Source organism: Dreissena polymorpha, chromosome 10 (genome assembly GCF_020536995.1).
Source record: "Dreissena polymorpha isolate Duluth1 chromosome 10, UMN_Dpol_1.0, whole genome shotgun sequence".
NCBI classification, from domain to species: domain Eukaryota; kingdom Metazoa; phylum Mollusca; class Bivalvia; order Myida; family Dreissenidae; genus Dreissena; species Dreissena polymorpha.
The window spans coordinates 40,348,384-40,370,111 of record NC_068364.1 but is presented as its reverse complement, the minus strand read 5'-3'; the positions used below and the strand labels follow the sequence as shown (position 1 = coordinate 40,370,111).

General features: G+C 35.6%; 1 protein-coding gene across 4 annotated transcripts in view; it reads right to left on the bottom strand.

Moving 5' to 3' along the window:
- LOC127847163 (mucin-5AC-like) overlaps positions 1–21,728 on the bottom strand; it is a 180,980-nt gene that overhangs the window by 13,150 nt on the left and 146,102 nt on the right. The window lies entirely within an intron of this gene.

Below are 21,728 nucleotides of genomic sequence, written 5' to 3'. Positions count from 1 at the left end.
AAGTTGGTGTGGACCTTCAAAAAGATGTCAAAGAACTTAAATAATACCATGCGCACATGCAAATTGTTAACAGATTTTATGTTTATCGTATTAAATAAGAAGAAAATGAAGTTGGTGAAATATTTTAATTATTTGCATAATATCGATTACATATCTTTATTATGTTTGTGCATTTGTGTATCTGTAAATGTAAATGCGTTGTTCATTTAATTTGTTACAAAACATGTCTGAGGACAACACCCTAATATTTACTTTTATAGAATGTTTAGATTACCGGCAATTCCTATGAACGCATGACAGTGAAGTTGTTTCCGTCGTAAGCATTTAAGCAAGTGTTATTTAGGTTTGTCTGTGTGTGTAGCGATTGCTGTTTAGTTTCCTCATGAATGTTTGGTGTGTCAGACCGTTCGCCAAGTTGCTACTTTTAAAATTAAAGGGATCATGCATTGTTGAGTATTTGTTAAAAAGTAATGTACTTAGTGTTTATAACAATAACATCGAACACAATGACCTTTATGTAAGTAGAAAGCTTCAAGGAGATTCGAACCTTTTAATTTTTTTTAAATGTAATTTCGTACTTATGATTCACCTGTAGGCTTTAAGAGGTATGTTACGTAGGAATGATCATTTGTTAAGTATAAATAGATACAATAAACTGAATCTGATCATAGTTTAATTGGTGTTATAATGGGCTTTGGTATTGAAATACCTGAACACGAATATACTTTCAGAAACTCAAAACAAAAAATCCAATTTCCTGTATAAAGCACGCGTACAAAAATATCGTATTTCTATACCAAAGTTCAACGTATTTAATATTATTAAAATTGTGAGGCATACCGTTGCAGAACACCGTAGTGTATGGGCGTATGCCTCAAATAGTCTAAATTTTTCATCCGAGAGTTATTGCGATTGATTTCTTTAGATAAGTGCATTCCTCCGTTGTCGAGATGATATCGATGATTTATCAGTGATGGGACAGTTATGATTCACGAGATATTATTTGAGAGCCGCCGTGTCGTTTTAAAAGAGAATGGAAGAAAACGCACCTTTTGATATTAGGACATTGCTGATAAGGAGCTCAACGTTGAAATAAATTAAACTGTCCCTATTTTAACTGAGTGTTATATTAAACTAAACTTTGACTTTAAAAGAATTTAGGATTAGACATTCCTTACTTAATAAGTGTTTAGCAACGTCTTAAGTTTTGAAAGGTTTCAATATAACGATCTGAAGGCAAAAACTCGTTTATAAGTAAGGTGTTTTGTCGTCTTTTTTACAAAATGCAGTTATATATGATACATAATTAATCGAACACGCGCATTTATATAATTAAATCATTCATTCAATTGAAAAGTAGATATTAGATTGATACATGATATTTTCTATTCGTATTTGCTATGTTCAGGCAATCATTTTTTACTTCAATGAACGTGTCGCGTGCTACGCTTCATATTGTGTTTGCGTTACTCTTATTAACCCATTTATGCCTAGTGGACGTTCCCATTTTTCTAAATTGGATCAATTAATTTCCAAAATTAGGGATGTCTAGTATATTTATTTCTATATTTATAATATTTATTACAGACATTCCTTTAAGCAAACAGCGCAGACCCTAATGAGACGCCGCATCATGCGGCGTCTCATCTGGATCTACGCTGTTTGCCAAGGCCCTTTTTCTAGACGCTAGGCATAAATGGGTTAATACGCATTCTTCGCATGCAAAAGATAATATCTTAACTTCGATTAATAACCGTTAAAGCATCGCTCATAACCGCGTAGAGCTGAACATATCTTTACTGTTCAGTTCTTTTCATGCGTTGCAACCGTTAGTGAAAACAAATAAATGCTCGAACTCCTTTAAAACTGACCATCTAAACAATAAACTATAATGTTAATACGTGATTAACCCAATTGCAGCTAATATGCCGAATTAAAGCATCTGCAAAAAGAAAAGAAAATGACAACGATTTAACCTTATTAAGGGCAGATTTGCTTTAACATTTAAATTTCTAATTTATTTTTGAAACTCGTATGTATTATAAAATACATAAAAGATTTCCTTGCTATACGAAGTTTAGCAAGTATACTTTTTAATTAATCTAACTTGACCAACTATGATGACATATACAAAAAAACGATTCATTTAAACTCATTTTGTTTCCAATCAATATACAATACAATATATTATACATTAACAGTTATGTTAACATTATAAAAATCCAAACCAATTTATAAATAAAATTGCAACGGAGTTAAGAGGGAAGCGCAAAGTTATACGATCTCTCTCATGTTTGGTTTATGATTAATGAATATTTGTGTGTTCGAAGTCGGTATTTAACAATAACAGATGTGCAAACATGTTAATATCTGTACATTGAATAGGGTATCTGCATTATATACTCACTAGAAACATTTGAGGCTCTATGGTTGCTTTAGTTGTTTTGATCGTTGATCCGCATTTGATACAAAGTGCACGTTTATCTTTGCTGTTCAAACTTATATTTATGGCCTATGTACAATTTGGTCTACTTTGGTTTGTATCATTTTGAAAATAAATAAAAAGCCACTATTGAGAGAACATTGGCAAACTGAAAAATTTCAAACCTGATACAAAATAAAAACATACTTAGGTATGATGTTGTGGTTTAGTCACTCGTATTTTCCTTAATATTAAGAAGAACTGTCTTTTATAGAAGACAACCAGCTTTCTTTATTACTTTCGATTACATTTTGGTTGTAAAAAAGATTGACAACAATCGGAGTAAGAATTTTGTACAGGCGTATTCTCGGTTTCCCGTTTTTACTTGCTATTAATGAGATATCTCGATTTTCTGACTCAATGATCAATAATTTATTTGAGATTACCTCAATCATTACGTGAGTAATGCATGCACGGCGAAAATATTTTCCATCTCAATTAGTTGACCACGGCACAAGTCAGTAGGTTAAGATTTAGGGAGGTAATTGGAATTTTGGTTTTGTCTCCAGAAGTGGATTATGAGAAACATAGATGACCATTTCCGTAAAATCGAAACATGTAAACCTAGCATAGAAAGGAATGTTGAAAACACGGCATGTTAAGCAATAGTGGCAAGACCTTGACAGATAAGCGAATCAAAAGACCATTGCCGGAAGTAGAATGATTGTAACTAATTATTTGAAAAAAGGATTAATTCTTATTAGTTGTTTGCCAGGGTAAAAAGCTGGTAATTGATTAAGTCACCAATGGAACAGGGATTATTGATTCGAAGCTTTTTATGTAAGAAAAATGCATACGGAGAGGGACACTCATTATTAGAAAAATTACATCTGCGCCTAACTGCACTCTTATATATCTGCGCCTAACTGCACTCGTATTGTTACTCTTACTCTAAAAAGATAATATCGATTGGCCTAACATTAAAAATGTTCGTACTAGAAATCGTACTAGATCAAAGCAGAGTTAACTTGCGAAATGTCAATAACGCTCATGGTCATCGTTGGCTCGGGTACTACTTAAATGTTCCCTGGGTACGGACAAATATACTAAAACGTACCCGGCCAATTTAGACTGTACGAGAGTTTACTTCCAATCCAAAATCCAATGTAATAAAACACGCTACGGTATTCAAACGACACCTGCCTCATCGTTCTTTTTTGAGTACGAGTTTCGACAATATAGAGGCCATTTTACAAAATACTGACAAAGATATTAACAGTAATTATAATAAAAACACCGTAGTCATTTCTTACACATAGTTTGATTGACAATTTTATGTGGATAGATCGCTTACTTAATACATGTTACTATTTTTAGTCAAATACCATTGACATATCTCATATTATCGTTTAAGAAGATTTCCAATACACAAGAACATTAAAACTATGTGTATTTAATGCAAGTTTGACGTTTAAGACAATCATGTTTCCAATTCCAGTCTGCATATGCAAGTTGGATTAACATTGTTTTCCTCGCAATCCATGTTTAGATAAGTTTGAGATTCAGCTAGTTCTTAAACCAGAAGATATAAATACATGTTATTGTAAGTTTTTATTTAGGCTTACCTATTAGATGAAGATATTTACATTATTTTATTGTTTATCTTAAAATAGTTTTGTCATCAACACCTATTTTATACAAAAAAACTGCAACATAAACATTAATAAATAATGACACGGGATACAGGTAGCTTACACTAAGTGAAAGTAAATAACATTTTATATCAAGTTTCATCAGCCAAAACAATAATTAAATAACACGTTATATCAAGTGTCAAATAGACAAAACAATAAGCAAACAAAACGTTATATCAAGTGTCACTCAGTTTACAAAATAGGTATATAACATTTTATATCAAGTGTCAATCAGCCAAAATAATAAGTAGACCGTTAGAAAGTGTGCATTAAGTGCATTTTCGTGTTTCTATTACGTCCACGTGGAACATCTCTGATGATATACATATAGTACTTATGCTTTGAGATTACCATTTTATAGAATCGTTTGTCTACTTTCTATTAAAATATCTGAACTGGTTTAATAAGATATGGTCTTAACTGTGGCTTCATGTTAGATTCCTTCCAAACTAAACCTGAAACTTTAAGACTAAATTGTTATACCAGCCTAAGTATATTATCAATATCCAGTAAATCAAAATTAACAAGTTAAAACTTTTCGATTTTGTATGGTTGTTAAGAACATAAACACAGTTTTGACAGACGTTAACTTATTTGTAATGTATGTTATCAGGTTATTCTAGTATATGTTTGATAATGGAACGGATAGCGAACGTCTTAGCTATTTTTATGAATATTAAAACATGTGTTAATAATTTGCAGAATGTTGTTTTAAAAATACCGATATCAAAATATGTAGCGCAATAAGGATTAATGTTAAATAGTTAAAGTTGTTTTTATTTTCATGATTCGTATACAAAGGGAGCAAGCCTATTTTCTTAAATACATACAACTTAGGAATTTACGTCCATTTACCAGAAACCTGTAGATCTCCAACACAAGCTTCGCTTCCCAAAAATCTTACAATCCAAAGCTCTAAAAATGCGAAAGGCCCGAATCTGGGAAAATTAAAGTTATATACAGTGCTTATGCAAAGTGCAAAAATATATATCAAATCATGTCCTTAAATAGGCGCGTAATTCGAGTTTTTATTTATCCATTAAAAAACACAAATCTGATAAACGATTCGTCATGAATTGTAACGTCCCGATACCGAAAAAAGTTAAGTAATGTATTATTCTCGAACGCATTGCCTAAATTTCTCAAAACATGTCCTTATCAACATTATTCGAGTGTTTTCGTTATTTATTGGTTCATAAACAAAACCTTACATGTATCATTGTGTTTCTTAGCCACTCAATAAAACAGTTATGGCACTCAGAGTCCAATGCCTACGCACATGAACCCCAAAGAGTTTTATATTGACCACTATCTCACTCGCGAGTATTCAGTTTTCGCTGACGATCAAGTATTGTGCGATCCAACTATTTAGTTAAAACCTATTCATTTTAGATCGATCGCATTGAAATCCTCAGGCTTATTTAAATGCTCTCCAGTCCGTTTCCTGGGCCTAGAACCAGTACTTGGTGTGTGAGGGGGAGATCGAAAAAACGCTACCACAGTGGGGATCAAAACAGTGACTTTCTGGTCGCTAGGCGGACAAACTATTTCACAGAGACGAATGCGCACGTGACGACTTCTTTTCATAATTAAAAATGAATATGGTAATGTATTTAATATACGACGGTGGGGGAAATACATACATCTTTTAACAAGAGCTTGGAAGAAAATAAAGTTGTGTCTGCACTATTTTATTTGTGAAAGAAATCTAAAATACCTAACGTGCATTATTGTTCTGAGAATTTTTAACGGTGACGTATGACGTTTACCATTCATGCGTGTCTTTTTATCCATATTTAGACCTCTCGCAAGGACTGTGCTTGATTCAAATATTCGGTTTTAAGGCCTTAGTTATGGTTTGAATATAAGATTCCGCCTACCATTTACCATTCTGGTGTTGCATTGCTGCTTTTTAAATAAATATTGTATTAAACCCTTATATCTTGTCTATCTACTTCGTTTTCGCTACTAGCTGTTTTCAATACCTATGTTTATACATAATGTTTGAAAATCTTTCATGGCATGGTAGTTTGTGTTTATGAACATTATTGTATTTGTGTTGTACTGATGCACTTTGACTATGTTTTGCTAACTTGTTTGTAAATGACCAAAGGGGTTGAAAAACTTGATGTTACATTAATTAATCGCAACACGGTCAAAGCTACATGACACATGGTTTATAAAAATATATGCGTTGGTTGTCCTCCTATTTTGTTACTGCCTGTGCCTTTCGGATCGGGACACAATTTCACGATAAGTCATAAAATTGGTAAAATTAAAACATAATGTATATGAGTATCAATAACAATATTCAAAGTGCATGTTTCACTGCATTGTTAAATGTATAAGTGCTGCTTTTTACAATCAATATAATGTTTAGTTAATATCCTTTCATATACACCGTTTAACTTGTATTTTTAACTTTAGAATATTAAATATACAAGTTAAACATACTTTTTTGAATAGTATGTATTTATTAAAGTAAATGACTTTTTAGTATTAATTATCATATGAAGGAAACATTAACCGAATTAAATGAAAACACTTAAGAGTTGGTGTTGTGTTATTGCTGTAGTAATTAACATATTTAATTTCTTTACCTTTCAATATATTGCAATATTACATTTTCAGTTCCATGCCATTTCCGATAAAAGTACATCGTGACAAACATATTTAAGCAGATTATGAAAAGGAATATGATTATACACAGATCCGTTAATATATATCAAATCATGTTTGTCTATTTTGAATGAAAATCTTGTTTAAAGCTTTTTCTTTGCACTTGACTGTGCTCCAATTTGCAAACACTCGTTTCTGTGACATACATTCACTGTGTAAATTTTTAGTAACTAGTTGTTGTTTTCATCTTATGTCTGAAATATCATAATAGACAGTCTGGATAATAGGGGACCAATTTATTTCACCCATCGAAAAACAAAATTGTGATATCACAATTAACTTAGTTGTCATAAATGTTTATTTGAAAGCAACATATGTTATTCATAAGAAATGGGAATAAAATTACAATAAAATTTGTATGCAATTTGTTCAACAAATGTGAGAATGTAAGATGTGAAAGGAGGTTCGTTAGGTCTTAACATAGTTGAGTGAATCTTTAAAATACGTAATTGATTCAAAAACAAATATTAAGATGTTATATAAAAAAACAATTTTGTGAAAAAAGAAGAAATTGTCTCATAAAATATATTTGTAAACGGCTTTAAGTGTAAATGATTTAATGCATAAATTAGCTGAGCGTATCGATAAAGATTGCAAGGTCCTATTCAATTATTGTAAAATATAAACATACTTGTTCTCATTTTGTAAGCATCAGGTATGCATGCATGTGTACTTCTAAAATTTCTTAAATTAGTATTTTAAGGATATATTAGACCAAAATAGTACTCATCTTGGAATGTGTGCCTACCAGTTTCTTAAAAAACAACATCAGAGGACAATTTTGCTATTATGTTTCTAAATTTCGAACTTTCTATATTGTCTATATCTTTATTGTATAGTAAATGGATCATTTTAAAATGGGTGTCAATTTCTTGTAAACACATAGTGATTAAGTGTCAGTAAGTTTCAGTAACATGCTCGCCATTTTGAAATAAACAAATCGTGTTATGTATTGCAAATTATAATAACGATGTTCACAATAACAGATACCAGATAAATCCACAGGCCATTTAAACCTTACAGTAGTTTTCAAAGTTTGAGTCATATGACTGGGATTTAGGGTGCTTCTTTACATTATCTATAAATATTGTTGCTTAAAGTACAGTTGGACGATTTTGCGTTGAACATTTAAAAGAAATAGTCGTCAATATCGACATTTAAATGTATAGGGTATCTACCTTCTTCGCCATACAAAGCATTTTAGTTAGTATAATCTTTCACATTAAAAACCAGAATCTGCTTTGAACTCGCTCAATATTTTCAGTTTTGGTTAATCGCCACTCATCGGTCCCATAATTAAGAAACAAGGCAGTGTAGGAACGGAACAGATAAAACATGATTTAAACGGGTACCTTTAAAAAATTACATGTATCGCCCTAAGCCCTTTGGCTGATGAAGTGTTTGTTGTATGTATTAACGCGTCGCTGCTTGCACTAAATATCCATATATTATTTAAATTGCTCCCGATGGCAATAAGATTAAATATATACACACAACAATATTCTTTTTTTTCCTTTATAAAAAACGTTATCTCGTGTCGACATTGGTCGTTATATTCCACTGCGTGCAATACTCTAATAAATGCTTCCGGGAAGATTGTTATCCCTCTGCGGATTCTGAGATTTATGAGGCGTCGTCATCGAATAATAGAAGATACATTGATAATCGAGCAATAGTTATGCCCGCATTTATATCAACTTGAAAACCCAAATCAATGACTTTTAATAATGGACACCTTATCGGCGAATATATCTCTCCTTGTAATTAACCGATATCGGATTCAAATCATTCGAAAGTACTTTTCATATCAGTAACACCAAATGTAATCTGATTATATATAACCATACATTCTGACAACATTTGCTATCGATACCAGATTTTCTTAGCTATAACCAGAGACGCATGCGATATCTTTTCGACAATACAGCAAAATAGTTTTTCGTCGACTTTACTATAGCCCGGTTAGAAACCGAACTGTGCGTCAGATAAAATTGCTTGAGCAGAAGCCCAATATTGTAACCGTTCGCTCAGAGTACTAATAAATAGCTTAGCTAAACAACTCACACGGGCTATACCTAGATAGTTGTTGCGCATTGACCAATCGCATTTTTATAAAGGGGAATAATCAGCCTCTTTGACCAGCTGTGTGGAAATTTCTCAGACGTTAAACATTCAATCTTCATTTACTTCCTAAGGGATTATGTATTACATTCAGCTAAGTATACATACAGTGTTTGTTAACTAGTTCCGCTATGAAGAAACCTATCAAACATACAATGGCCATTTAGTTATTTCGACATCAAAAAGCTTAGGATACGCTTATGATATGATGCAGTGTTGATTAAGTTTCTTTGAGATTAAGTCTTTTTAAAACTTTTTTTTTGTATTTGGAGCGTTTATTTGTTGATATGTAGGTTAGCTTATATATCAATTATACATGAGTTATTAACTTTATTGGGATGACAATTCATTATAAAAAATACAATGGTAATGTACTTTTTGGGATATAAATAACCTCATTAAGCCTACAGTGTTTATTCACTTCCTTGTAGATTAAGTAGCTTATCAAGCATTCAGTGTTATTTTTTTATATGAAATTAAGCCGTATATTAAACAATTCGATTCTCATTGCTTCCTTGATGTACGTTCGTATTTCGGTGCTGGTGAACCTCATGTGCCACATTTATTTGATAAATATGGCAAACACGTCTGCTTTGGAGATTCCTGAAAAAAGAATCATGCGTAATTAAGTTAGTTAACGAAGACTGTTAAGTCATGTTTGTTATAAGGAATATGGCAGATATGCAGTCGAAACAGGAGGTTTCCAGTAAAAATTCCATAGTTTATTTCCGTTAATAGCCACTTGAAAAAGAATTTGTCGTTTCATCGTCGTGCGTTACTGCATGTACATCCCTCTGTTGATATTTTACAATCTGTTAAAGATGGACTATATTTTTATATAAACTTATAACTTTAAAATATCTCCTGTAAACGTTCCAGAAAGATGTATGATTTTTACGAAACCAGTAAATTAAATGTACGAGTGTATTCTATTGACCAGCCACGTTCTGGCATTGATAGTGTGTTTTATTTAATTGTGCCATAAGTGTGAGGTGCGGCTAGCCTTAAAGGGGGTGATCACAGAATTCGTTACGTGTGAAAGGGAATGGGGAAATTACTATTCTGACTCAAAATCACAAAATAAGAATGTATTGTTTCAATCAAAAGAACTTTTCAATAACCTCAATCTCAAATGTGATGCGTCCAATAAAAATGTTACGGTTATATTTGGTATTCTTTTTAAAAGTAGAGTATGATAAAAAAAAACATGTTTACATCCCTTTTTATCAAAAGTAGAGAATGAGAACACATAGTTCTCTTATGAAAGAGTTTATGTTGTTTTATTGTTCGATGTTTCCATTTACTTTTTACCAAGTTAAATGCTCTGAAAAAATCATGAGTATTTTCGAAGATGATAATATGCTATTGAGTTTCTTAGTTAATACACGTCATATTGTAAAGAGTATGTGTGATTTTATCACATATGTGTCATTACCAATTTAATTCGTTAAAGGAGTTTCAATCAATAGTGGCATCTTTTCAGAGTTGTCATTTTTAATTCGGTAAAAAAGGTAAATTGGGGAAGGATAACACTGCACGATTAATCAATTGATTGGCAGTTGATGTTTGGCTGATGAATGCTTTATTGAAATAAAATATTGCAATCATAGACAATGGGCAGGTTTATGAGATGGCTCACATTGAAAAGTATTAGATGAATTGTCAATAGAACATTCGTTATGTTTTAGTGACAATCCACACTATTGGCATTAAAGGAGCTTTATTACAGAGGACGGTTATCAAACCATTTGGCAAAAGACTTTCAGCAGAAATCGGTCACATTTCACAATATTGTAAAAATGTTGGAATTGTTTTTTAAGAAAATAGTGCTTACATTGCTAAGTATTGAATACTTTGGAAGTGAACACTTGTTATGAATGATTATGAATTGTTATTGGTTTGATTTCAACATATTTCATTAATTTTGAATTTAAAACAATCCGGTTGGCTAGATTGCAAACAATAACTTGGGCGATTGGTAACATTGAGTAGAATTCAAGTACAAACAAACAGACATATTGATTTGATTTGTATTCAAATACATTGACATTTAAAAATAATAAGGTCATTGTTACTTTGAAAAGTATTAATACGGTGTGAATATCCATTAGAGATTGGAAGCAGCAAAAGTGCTATAATGCGATTGATTATAGAACAGAAAAGAACAGAACAGAAAGTTTATTCATATAACTTGAACATTTCCAGTTCATCGTTACATATTCATACCTGACAATATATAAGCAATAAGCACTTGCATAGTAATGCGAAAGTGAGCCAAAGTATTTAAATGGTAATTAGGGGAATAAAGTAGGAAAAGTTATCACTTCAAAATATAAAAAGGATAACCGACATTCATGTCATGTAGGTGACTTGTTAAGGTATTTAAACTTTTTCACAAAAGACGCTTATCAGAAATTTAAAATACCTCAAAATATAAAAAATAATAACGTTTATTAATGATTGGTTTCGTTAAACATATGATAAATAATGTGGCATGGAACGCTCATACGATAGCTTTCAGACAATAAAACACAGGAGTTACCGCAATACTCACCTTCCATTGTGTGCGATGTACCATACAGAGTTACCGCAATACTCACTTTCCATTGTGTGCGGTTCACAAATACAGAGCAGTTACCGCAATACTCACCTTCCATTGTGTGCGGTGTACCATGAGGAGTAAACGCAATACTCACCTTCCATTGTGTGCGGTTCACAAATACAGAGCAGTTACCGCAATACTCACCTTCCATTTTGTGTGTTGCACCATACATAATGGAAGTTGAGTATTATAAAGAGGGATTACCGCAATACTCACCTTCCTTTGTGTGTGCTGCACCAATACAGAGGAGTAACCGCAATTCTCACCTTCCATTGTGTGTGGTGCGCCAACACAGGAGGAGTTATCGCAATACTAACCTTCCATTGTGCTCGGTGCACAAACAGAAAAGTTACAATACACCAATACAGAGGAGTAACAGCAATACTCAACTTCCATCGTGTGTGGTGCACCGATAGAGAGGAGTTACCGTAATACTCACCTTCCACTGTGTGTGGTGTACCATTACAAAGGAGTTACCGCAATACTCACCTTCCATTGTGTGCGATTCACAAATACAGAGCAGTTACCGGAATAATCACCTTCTATTTTGTGTGTTGCACCATACATAATGGAAGTTGAGTATTATACAGAGGGATTACCGCAATACTCACCTTCCATGGTGTGTGCTGCACCAATACAGAGGAGTAACCGCAATTCTCACCTTCCATTGTGTGTGGTGCGCCAACACAGGAGGAGTTATCGCAATACTAACCTTCCATTGTGCTCGGTGCACAAACAGTGAAGTTACAATACACCAATACAGAGGAGTAACAGCAATACTCAACTTCCATCTTGTGTGGTGCACCGATAGAGAGGAGTTACCGTAATACTCACCTTCCACTGTGTGTGGTGTACCATTACAAAGGGGTTACCGCAATACTCACCTCCGCTGTGTGTGGTGCACCAACACAGGGGGAGTAACCGAAATTCTCACATTCCATCGTGTGTGGTGCGCCAACACAGGAGGAGTTACCGCAATACTAACCTTCCAATGTGTGTTGTGCACCAACACAGGAGTGGTCGCCGCAATACTCACCTTCCATTGCGTGTGGTGCGCCAACTCAGGAGGATGTCCCGCAATACTAACCTTAAATTGTGTGCGGTGCATCAATACAGAGGAGTTACCGCAATGCTCACCTTCCATTGTGTGTGGTGCGCCAACACAGGAGGAGGTCCCGCAATACTAACCTTCAATTGTGTGCGGTGTGCCAACACAGGAGATGCAACACTCACCTTCCATGGCGTGTGGTACGCAAACACAGGGGTTACCGAAAAACTCACCTTTCATTGTGTAAGGTGTACCATGAGGAGTTACCGCAATACTTCTCTTCCATTGATTGTGGTGCGCCATTACATGAGTTACCGCAATACTCACCTTCCATTATGTGCGGTGTACCAATACAGAGGAGATACAGCAATACTCAATGTCCATTGTATGTTGTGCGCAAACACAGGAGTTTCCGCAATACTCATCTCCCATTGTGTGTCGTGCGCCAACACAAGAGTTACCGCAAAAGTCACCTTCCATTATGTGCGGTGCAAAAATACAGAGGAGTTACCTCATTCTCAATTTCCATTGTATGTGTTGCGCCAACACAAGAGTAACCGCAATACTCATCTTCCATTATGTGCGGTGCACCAATACAGAGGATTAACCGCAATACTCATCTTTCATTGCGTGTGGTGCGCCAACACACGAGTTACCGCAATACTCATCTTCCATTGTGTGCGGTGCACCAATACAGAGGAGTTAATGCAATGCTCACCTTCAATTGTCTGGGGTGCGCCAACACAATAGTTACCGCAATGCTCACCTTCAATTATGTGCGGTGAACCAATACAGATGAGCTACCGCAATACTCAACTTCCATTGCGCGTGCACCCATACAGAGGAGTTACTAACCATTCATTGTGTGCGGTGCACCAATACAGAGGTGTTATCGTAATACTCACTTCCCAATGTGTGCAGTCTACCATTAGGAGTTACCGCAATACTAACCTTCCATTGTTTGCGCTTCACCTTAAATTGTGTGTGCCTCACTCACCTGCCATTGTTTGCGGTGCAACATAGTCGTCACCGGTGGCGAACAGGAACTGCGGGTAGGTGGCCTGTGAGTCGAACGTACAAATGTGTCTACCCTGCCCTGCCACCACTACCATGAAAATGCGATCGCTAACGCAGCCCTGGTAAGAGTTGATGATGAAAAACTGACGCTTGTCTTCCCTGAAAAAAATCCTAAAAACATTGTAACCACTATAGAAGCAACATGTTCACTCTTAATTTAACTTCTTACGAATGTCAATATTGATAATATGTATGCCAAATTCAAATCTGGATAACTTGTGTCCAAAAACTATATAATCAGGTCAAATCTTAACAACCTGTTTGCTGCTTTTACAGGTACATTTATGACTCAATATTTATGAACCATGATCACAATTTATATGAAGACAATTTCAAGTTCAAGTAAAAACACTAGGCAAACAATTTTGAAAACACATCTTACAAAACACATACACACACACACACACCCCCACACACACACCCCCACACACACACACACACACACACACACACACACACACACACACACACACACACACACACACACACACACACACACACACACACACACACACACACATATATATATATATATATATATATATATATGTATATATATATATATATATATATATATATATATATATATATATATATATATATATATATATATATATATATATAGTTTCAATCTAATAACGATAGAACTACAAACACCCAAAGCTAATTACCCCTCCACTGAAAAGTACTGATATGTCTTAGTTGCTATGGTGCTCCAAGATGAAGCAAGGATCTTCTCCTTTCGGAACCAGCCTGTGATGCTAGATCCTTTGCCATCAAAAACGATGTACTTCTCCGTGTCGCCCTTGTAAAACGCCACCTTTACCTGACGATATACGTGTGAAGTACACGAATGTTTACATAAGTACCAGAAATAACTTAATTTTAGTTAGCGATGGTTACGAAACAAGTAACCGGGTAGTTCAATAGGACCTGAAAACTTGAACAAACACAATTCACCCCTTTGCTATGCACAGGGAAGCGAGGGTGGCCCATGAACACATAGCGCCGAGACCTGGATGCATATGCAAAGCAGTTGGGCATGCCGTTTGGGACAGCTTGAGAAACTCGCCTTCAACCGAGACACTTGGACCACATGCGACAATGAGATGATGAGATGAGATGAATTATGCACACTGCATGTCTTATCGAATATTTCGATATTAATCTGTATAATAGACATCGTTCGAAGATTGACATAAAACCGCCTTTGGCTGATTGATAAGCGGGTACCCTTGACATTACAACATTACCTTGTTAATATTATCCTAGTTGACTAATTGTTCACCTACATATCAGAGTTTTGTTAATCTTGGATTCAATGTACGGTTGCAACAGTTAAACATTTGCTCTGTTCAATCACACAGATATGGGGGGGGGGTCCTGTAATAAAACCCAGTACAAATAAATGTTGTTTTTCATATCTGGTTTGTTAATAATAATTGCGTTTTTCAAGTATATCTGATCAAGCATTTTGAGTTAATTACCATGTATTTTATTGTTATACTGTATACCAGATGATAATCGAGCGTATATATTTATTATGGAGGTTTATAAAAATTCGAATACGAAATAATAAAGACTCTGAATGATTTAATCGTTTTGGGAAAATACTAATTGGACTGTAATGCGTACATGATATGCGTATTTAAAATCGGCGTTTTTATGAAGATATGCTAGGAAACTACTCCTGCCTGACTAATATAGTGCTAATGTTGTTGATTATTGTATTTTATCCTCATTACGTTTAAATGTAACATGTGTTTGCATTCCTTTTCGTGACTCATGTGGTAATTCATCTGTTTTTCAAATTGTTTAAAGGTAAAACTACTGATAGTTACAATGACAATTATATTTGCAACATAACACATGTGAACTTTGGTAGAAACCCAAACATACAAATGGGAAGATAGAAGCAAACAAAATTGGCCTGCAATTATTTGAAATAAAATAATACGGATATTCACAAAACTAAGTAAGAGAGCATTCGCGGACAATAACAACTCAATTACTAAAGTTGTTAATTAATAACGATAATAAATTTCTATGAAGAATTTATATATTAATTGCATGTATTAAGTAAAAGTATTTTGATCGCAAATCAGCCGTTTTTCCGCGTAAAACATACAAACGGGCGTATTCGTTTCGACAACACGACACAACTTTTTTAAAATGACGTCGACTTCCTTATATCATTCACAATGATATAATAATCGATGTTACGTCATATATTTTGTTAAATACTGTACAAATGATTGATTGTACACGCAACTGAGATACACAATCTACAAAACGTTTAGATTTTAATGAACATGCTTTTAAAAAATGTGTGTATTTACTTCACCACATAATGCAGAAAAAGGGCGCATTCAAGCAAATACATTTTACTACATGTTTTTTTAAAGAAATTCAAGACATACTGTCACAAAATTAAGATCCGTCCATGGTTTGTTACAGGATATACCACACTTGTTTAACTTCTTTGTTTCGAGAAACATGATTCAGGTCGTGATAGAATATGATATAAACTTAGATTTAGTGACTAAATGGGAATCAATATCTGTTACCCGAATTCAACATGGCAAAACGCGATGGTATTTTGCTTATTTGTGTTTAAGATTTGAATTAAGTGAATAATTGGGATTCAATATACATTTGTTTTACGAATTCAAGAGAGCAAAACGCGAACCTAATTGTGTTCGCATGTTTGAAAACTCAACAACCGATATCTTAACTGGTGGATATGAGACAATGTAAACCATTAGATTGTTAATAGACTGAGTTAATAATGCACGCCATACTTAGTTTTATTTCATTTTTTATTGTACATTGTATGTCTCCTGAATAGAGTCCTAACTTAAACCAGAACATAAATCATAACATAAACAGTCTAGAGAAGTTTAGCAGTAAATATTTATGGCATGTTAAAACAGGCTAATTAATTTACTGACATTTAATTTCATGGGTCAATACATAGCTCTTGTTTAATGCCAGATACACAATAGTTTCATGTTTCTTACAGCGATATGATTACACAAAAACTCAATTAAAATTTACAGACGACGCCTAACTGATGTTTTTTTTGAGGAATAAATGATTTAATGTTTTAATTATTTTTAACTACATGTACAACTTTACAAATCAAAGAGATCAGCTGTTGTTTGTTCCAGTGACATCTGTTATAACATTATGTGGTGGAACAGACATGTCACCCGTTAGATCGACACAATTGAGACATTGGATTGTCTAACTGACCTCGCTCTTGGTGCTGAACTCCATGTATCGGAAAAGCATTACGTAGACATCACATTTATTTAGAGTTTATCTTAAATAAGACGTAAAGTTGTAAATATAGTCATGTTTTTTCCCTCTAAGGGCCCTTGAATGACACACATACTAGCAGATCCATCTATTAATGAACATGTGATCCGGCTTTCAATGTGCCGCTCAGACACTTTTACTTTAAATTGATTCTTCAGCACCTATTTTTCTATTCTGAAATCCCCTGTTTCAGTCAACAAAGCATTAGGTATTTGAGCCAATACATGGTTTATTAAATGGTAAATGTCAATTTTCCTAGAACTAGATTGTAAACCAATAACTCTTTTATAAAACAGATTGATGTCATACACTTTGGTATCTGCAACCCTAATGTGCTTTGTAGACACAACCTGGATTTCAACCTTTTTTAGATATTGAACAGTAAAAATAGTTCGGCCGTGAGTTTGCAAATTCCATAATATGGGTTTCATCACCGGTTTTACCAACAGTTCTTGCTTACTTAACATTAGCAGACGTTTATGCAATGGTTCCAGTCACAATGTGTACTAGACTGGATGGATGTTTGCTTGGATCCAACGGACCATACATTCTATCAACTTTTTCAAATAATTGCTTTATCCTAACCATTTGCATTAATCCTCACCCGCTTTTCTTTCTTGAGCTTTTCGTCAGAGTCCACTAAATTGAGACTGCTCATTTCAATCAGATCTTCTCCCACCCTGTTGCAAATATGCAGGCTCAAACCCAAAACCTTGAAGTTTCAGGTTTATGTGTTGAACCTATAATTCACTTCGTGTAATGGCTATATCTCATAAACGTGCCCATGCCCCCGGAACAAGTCCCATGACATGCTCGCCTTTAGGTAGTTTGTGTGTACGAGGTATGGAAACATGCGCTTAACTGATGCCAAGTGCAGCGGCCAATCACCTTCTCATTTTGCTCGAACATACATCATTATAAGAAATTATGCCTTATTCAAACAATCAACCAACAATTTAGACGTACGACTGTCAGATACCATGCAGTTAAGATACATTTCTAGATCATCAATGTTGTGTATTTAGATAATGCCGCTTCGCAACGCCTACTTGTAAATGAAGCGTAGCAACGCCCCGCCCTATGTTCTTCATAACTGCATATTGACCTCTGATATGTGTTAGTTGGTTGTTAGGCATTGATCGCTTCTATCGTTGAATGATAATAAAGTAGCCACTGAAATTATATGCGTTTCGCTTCGGCAGAATTTGGATTGAACTTGAATGATTCTTTAAGGGACAGGTTCCTTTGTGGAACACAGCGAAGGTTATTGTCAATCGCTGATTTGACACTGCAAAATGCCATAGAAATAGCCATTGCCAGGGAAGCTGCACATAAGGACGCCGCCGAGTTACAGTTGTCGGCAGCCGCCGATGTGCCTGTCAACCGAGTTGGACATTCAACAAAACCACATAAATGGAAGCAACACAAAACGTCCAAAGAGAGCAGCAAGTGCATCCATTGAGGAAAAACTAACCATCCCTCCGATATATGCAGACTGAAGGATGCAGTTTGTCATCACTGTAAAGCAAAGGGACATATAAAGGCTATATGAAGGAAGCTTAAGTCGGTGCAGTATATGAAGGAAAACGTTTCAGTAATCAACACTTTGAACAAAGGAGACAACGGGCAATTCATCGTTAAGCCGAAGATTAACGATGTCGAGGTACCCATGGAGCTTGGTACAGGATCAGCAGTTACCCTCATATCAGACAGGAATTTCCGGAAACGATTCGGAAATATGAAGCTCGATCCTGCTTATTCCATACTGAAGACATTTTCAGGCAATGACATAGAGCAAGAAGGGACAGTTATAGTAAATGTCAGTTATAATGGAAAATCGCAGACAATGCGACTTTGCGTCGTAAAAAGGTGATGGACCTGCACTGTTCGGAAGGGACTGGCTAAGTCATATCAAACTTAACTGGGACACACTTTTTAAAGTGAACTCTGTGACAACGGAAGGCCTGGAGGTACGTCTAAATTCTGTACTTGACAAACATGAAGACGTGTTTAGTGACGGTATAGGACAGGTGAAGGGAATTAAGGCAAGGCTCACCCTAAATGAAAATGCTCAGCCTAAATCCATACATGCTAACTGGTAACGTACTCTATTAAGCCAAAAAAAGAGAAAGAACTGAATCGTCTCGAGAGTCAAGGAATCATCTCGAAAGTGGACACCAGTGAATGGGCGACACCGATCGTTCCTATCGTAAAATGAAACGGCGATGTGAGAATATGCGTTGCTTTTAAGGTTTCCGCAAAACAATCAATCAAGGTTGATAGATATCCTCTCCCAAAACACGAGGACATGTTTGCCAATCTGTCAAATTGGCGAAACTACAGCAAGCTTGATATACGACAAGCGTACTTACAACTATAATTCGAGGACGAAACCAAGGAGTTGCTAACGATCAACACCCACCGAGGATTGTACCGTTACAATCGGATCCTATATGGGGTTGCCTCTGCTCCAGCTATATGGCAACGCACAATGGACCAAATTCTTCAAGGAGTCCCGAGTGTGCCAGTGCATGCTGGATGATATGGTAATTACTGGTGATAATGATAATATGCATTTGGATAACTTACAAAATGTGTTGTGTAAGTTACAGCAATATTAAATTAAAGTAAATAAGGACAAGTGTGAGTTTGTCGTGCCAAGGATTACATTCTGTGGTCATGAAATTGACGAACAAGGTTTATGGAAGTGTCAGGATAAAGTAGAGGCGGTATTGAATAGACCACTTCCATGTGATGTTACATCACTTAGGGCATATCTCGGGGTACTCAATTATTACCATCGTTTTCTGCCAGCTCTCGCGACCGTAACAAAACCCATAAACGCGTTGCTCGAGAAAAATCGCAAATTCGTCTGGTCAAAAGAATGTTCGAAAAGTCGAAAACAGTTCTCATTACGGAACCTGTTCTTACACACTACAACCCGGAACTTCCGGTTAAGCTCGCGTCGGACGCCTCGCCGTTCGGTATTTCCGGTATATTGTCACACGTTATGCCAGATGGCTCAGACAAGCCGATTGCGTCCGCATCAAGGTCACTTACCAAAACTGAAATGAAATATGCTCAAATCGATAGGGAAGCATTTGCAATTTATTGGGCAGTACAAAAGTATAACACATATCTCTTTGGTAGAAAGTTCACATTGGTTACTGATTGCCAACCCCCCACTTCAATATTCAGCCCGAGAAAAGCATTCTGGCAACGACTGCCGCACGCGTTCAGAGATATGCTATATTTCTCTCTGGATTCGTTACGATATACAGTACAAAAGTACTAAAATGCATACTATTGTTGACGGATTGTCGCGTTAACCCGCGCCGTCAAAGGGAAAGGATAAAGATATTTCAGTTGAAGATGTGTTCTACACTTCTCATTTAGAACAAATTCCGGTCACGAGCGCGGAAATCAGCCGTGAAACTAGGCGGGAGCACGTTATGTCACGTGTATTTAGGCAAGTACAACAAGGTTGGAATACCAATGATAATGACCCTCTTTTGAAAGGCTACTACGCGCGACGAAATGAATTGACGATTCACCACGGATGCTTAATGTGGGGCATTAGGGTGATAATTCCCATTAAGATGCGCGAACGTGTGCTTGATTTATTGAACATCAGCCATCCAGGTATCGTTAAAATGAAGGCACTAGCGCGTAGTTACGTCTGGTGGCCTGGCATTGACTATTACATCGAACTCGTGGTTAAAAGATGCGAACCGTGTCAGATGCAACAGAAATCGCCCGCGAAAGTTCAGTTACACCCGTGGGAATGGCCTACGTCAAGTTGGGAGCGAATACATGTAAATTTCATAGGTCCATTTCTTGGACGCATGTTTTTGGTTATCGTAGATGCTCATTCAAAATGGCCAGAAGTCATCGAAATGAAATCGATAACTTCTGACAGAACAATTGAAGAATTGCGTAAAATATTCGTAAGATATGGCTTGCACAAACAATTAGTATCAGACAATGGTTGTCAATTTACATCTGAAGAATTTTCTCTGTTTATGAAGAGAAACGGGATATGTCATATAAGAACTGCGGTAGCTAAACCGTCCACAAATGGTCTTGTGGAAAGGTTCAATGGCTCTTTCAAATCTGCAACGCGCGCTTTAATGCATGAAAACACCGATTTCAATTTGAAGATCAATTCTGTCTTGTTGTCATATCTTGATACGCCACGTTGTACGACGGGGGAAACTTCTGCAAAACTGTTTTTCGGTCGGAATTTGCGCAGTACACTAAATTTGATGATACCCGACACTCAGACACGAGTCACTAATATTCAAATGCAATTGTCAATGGCTGACAATAGAAACGTTCGTGAATTCGAACAACGTGTCTTAGCGCGAGATTTCAGACCTACTTCAAAGGCAAAATGGACTCCTGGGTCAATAGTTTCTCGAAATGGTCCACTTTTATACAAATTAGATAACGGGAATCATATGACATGGAAACGCCATGTTGATCAGCTTCGCCCGTCGGAAATGCAGAAGTATTCTGTTATAAATGTACCTGTTTTCACACCCTTCGAAACTACTTTAAATTCCGCGAACACAAAATACAGTGAACTTCGGCCGGCACCGAATTCTATGGAAATAAATGAGTCCCGAGATAATCGTAGTAATGATACGGATTTACGATTGCCAGAAAGACGCTATCCATTACGCAATAGAAGACCGCCCGAACGCCTGCAGTACTAATGAAACTGATGGTTTAATGTTAAGCCAATTACGTTTTATGGTGGCA